The sequence below is a fragment of the Chiloscyllium plagiosum genome, chromosome 19 (genome assembly GCF_004010195.1).
Source record: "Chiloscyllium plagiosum isolate BGI_BamShark_2017 chromosome 19, ASM401019v2, whole genome shotgun sequence".
Lineage (NCBI taxonomy): Eukaryota > Metazoa > Chordata > Chondrichthyes > Orectolobiformes > Hemiscylliidae > Chiloscyllium > Chiloscyllium plagiosum.
Genome location: NC_057728.1, coordinates 21,139,860 through 21,143,589, shown reverse-complemented (window position 1 = coordinate 21,143,589; position 3,730 = coordinate 21,139,860). Strand labels below are relative to the sequence as shown.

Sequence of the window (3,730 nt, the reverse complement as noted above, 5' to 3'; positions counted from 1 at the left end):
TTACCTAACACTACGGGCAATTTAGTATGGCCAATTCACCTGACCTGCACATCTTTGGACTGTGGGAGGAAACCGGAGCACCCGGAGGAAACCCATGCAGACACGGGGAGAATGTGCAATCGTCTGAGGCGGGAATTGAACCCAGGTCTCTGGCGCTGTGAGGCAGCAGTGCTAACCATGATTTTCGAAACGCTATAGTGATTTTCGAAACGCATCAATTGCTTTGGTGTCATTTACAGGATCCATAATTAAAAGAAAGTGATGTTGTTTTACTGAAACATTGATCAGTGAGAATCTTGCATGCTATAATCTTGTTTACAACTGACTAACCAGACTAACATGCATAGCTATTGAATATACCAGTGTAGTGTTAAAAGACCATTTTGCATGCAAGGAAATGTCTTGCTATGTTTTCTACCTATTAAGGTGCACAAAATGGTACTCCACTCCAGACAATATACTTTTTCATAAATTCACCGATTAGTATTAATATTTTGTTGTTTAACTAATTGGAAACATATCCTAGCTGTTGTTAGATTCTCACTGTGGTACGGTTATACGTTATTCTGCAGTTTTTACCTGGAGCCATTAAAATAGATTGTTTACATGTGCCTATTAACATCTTATTGTTTTCAATATTGGTAAAAGTTGTGTTAAAATTCTCCAAATAAAATAATTTGAGATGAATTATTGTGATCATTCAGTTTCTCCTTGGGTGCTCATAAATCAGTCAAGATTTAGGGCTTTACATTATCAGCATCATCCCCTCATAAACCTGGGTGGACTTTCACACACAAAACTGAACAGAATATTGGCCAATAATTTCCTCAGATCTGCTCCCACTCCACTCAGGTAACTTTGCCACAATTTTGAGAACAAATTCAGTACATATCCAAATTCAGTGTCTAAACTTGTTAACTGTGCATTATCTACTCAATATCATGATAAATTAGTTACCTGTTTTTGTCCTGTTATCTTTTCCCACTACTCATAAGCATTGTGTATAAATATCATCCCACCTTGACTCAAAACACAAAATGGAAGCAGTTTTTTTCAACAGAATCCATTTTCTAACTTTCTCTGCTTTGAGATCCCTCTTTTCACGTTTACTTGTCTTCTGAAAAGCAAAATTTTTAAGCAAGCTTTTATTGTGAAAAACAACATTTTTAACAAAATTTTATGCCTTCTAATTTTTGTCTTCATGGTTCAGGAATGTTTATTATCATTTGGCAACTACTTTGGGACATTTATGCTAAATGAAAGTTAATGTTATTAAATCTGTATATGATTATGGCCTGACGGTGGAAAGTTGAGTTTTAGATGAGCTAACTATACATGAATAAACTGAACCCTTACCGGAAGATAAACTCTGTAAATTCCAAGCAGTTATCTGAGCACATAAAGTACCCATGCCAGAGCGGTAGGTTTCAGCATACAGATCATTCTGCGATAATACGCATTTCGTTAATGCCATTGCCGAATTGGGGACACTGCTTCTAAAGTGCAAACTTTTAAAATGAGTTACATAGGAACGCAATGATTGCGCTACAGAAGAACAACCTGTAATATTAATTTTAAACCATAATGGACAACCCCAACAGATTATCTTCAACTGTTTCATGGTCGTCATTAGAATCTTACTTGGGTTTCTGGATATATAGTCTCATGACAATACCGCGGACGGTCACCTCTTTTTCGATACTACTGCACATGTGTCTGGTCTCACAACACAAAAGCAGAACAGAAACCAGTACTGATGGTAGTCGTCAGAATACAAATGTAAACAGTCAACTCCTCCCAAGCTTGACTTGCATAGAACCAAGTGATTACTGGGCTTGGTAAAAACAAAGGCAAGGGATAATTAAATCCAGAGATTCAAAATTTTGATTTTTAACCCATGGCTTGAGGACTCAATAGCATAGATGATAATGTTCTTGTTGTACTTCCCCCTTAGCTTATCAGTTCTCCTCACCCGTTGACCTTATTTGCTTTTTATATCAGACATAATAGGTATAAACAGAATGAGAATTAAGAACTTCATTCTTCTAGTGAATTAAATTAGTTGCTTCCACTCAAAACCACCAACAAAGTATTTGGAGACACCTGTTGTTATCACATCCCGAATTAAGTATAGATAAGCATTTGGTCTTACTCTATTAAACGTGATCCTATCCCAAACCCAATTATCTCTGGCCTTCCACCCTCAGAACATGATGAAAACTGATTTTTGGGGTTGTATGGAGCTCAAATGATATGATAATTAATATTCAACATTAACATATCAAGGGTAAGACTGCACATATGTAGGTCTTGATGATTTAGACAGATTTGCATTATTATAATGAACTGAAGCAATTCTGCACACATTTTAAATTTTTTGAGTAAAATATAATGGGGAAAGCAGTGTTTAGACATTACTATGACTCGTCCCGAGTAGACAAGCAGGAGGCTGGAAGAACACAACAAGCCATGCAGCAACAGGAGGTGTTGCTGCCTGGCTTGCTGTGTTCTTCAGGACTAGTCCTCAGGCAAAGTTTGGATGTCAACTCGCAGGCATAAACCACTTCAACCTGTCTACACTCCTCACCCACTTCAACCTCCTGCCCATGCAACGTGCAGCCCTCCGCTCCCTCTGCTCCAATCCCAACCTCACCATCAAACCAGTAGACAAAGGGGGTGCAGTGGTAGTTTGGTGACCTCTACTCCACTGAAGCCAGGCGCCAACTCGCAGACACCTCCTCGTACTGCTCCCTCGACCACGACCTCAACCCCATCACCAAACCATCATCTGCCAGATCATCCACAACCTCATCACTTCTGGGGATCTCTCACCCACAGCCTCCAACCTGATAGTCTGAGAACCCCGCACCGCCCGATTCTACCTCCTACCAAAGATTCACAAACTTGACTTTCCCAGTCGACCCATTGTCTCAGCCTACTCCTGTCCCACTGAACTCATCTATGCATACCTTGACACTGTCCTGTCCCCCTTAATCCAGGAACTCCCCAGCTATGTTCAGGACACCACCCACGCCCTTGACCTCCTCCAAGACTTTTGTTTCCCCAGCTCCATATACCCTCCATTTCTTCCTCTCATGTCGTCACAACCAGTCCACTGACACCCTTATGCACCTGGCTGAACTGGTCCTCACACTTAACAACTTCTCCTTCCAATCCTCCCAGTTCCTCCAAACCAAAGGGGTAGCCATAGGCACCCACATGGGCCCAAGCTATGCCTGTCTGTTTGCCGGAGATGGAACCATCCATCTTCCTCGGCTGCACCAGCACCACCCCCCAGCTTTTCCTCTACTGCATCAATGACTGTATTGGTGCTACCTCGTTCTCCCACAAGAAGGCTGAATGATTCATCAACTTCACTAACATGTTTCACCCCAACCTCAAATTTACCTGGACCATCTTGGCCACCTCCTTCCCCTTCCTGGACCTCTCCATCTCCATCTCCATCTCCGGTGACCGACTAACCACAGACATCTACTACAAACCCACCAACTCCCACAGCTATCTGAACTACAGCTCTCCCACCCTGCCTCTTCTAAAGATGCCAACCCCTATTCCCAATTCCTCTGCCACATCTGTTCCCAGGACGACAAATTATACCACATAAAATCCCAGATGGCCTCCTTCTGCAAAGACTGCAATTTCCCCTCCTCCATAGTTGATGATGCCCTCCAACGTATCTCCTCCACCTCCCACACCTCCATTCTTGAAC

General features: G+C 41.9%; 1 long non-coding RNA gene across 2 annotated transcripts in view; it reads right to left on the bottom strand.

The window, feature by feature from the left end:
- The window catches only part of LOC122559579, a 69,393-nt gene that overhangs the window by 580 nt on the left and 65,083 nt on the right, over positions 1 to 3,730 (bottom strand). For both annotated transcript variants that reach the window (XR_006314472.1, XR_006314473.1), the window contains one exon: positions 958 to 1,117. This is a non-coding gene — a long non-coding RNA (uncharacterized LOC122559579). The remainder of the gene's footprint in view (positions 1 to 957; positions 1,118 to 3,730) is intronic.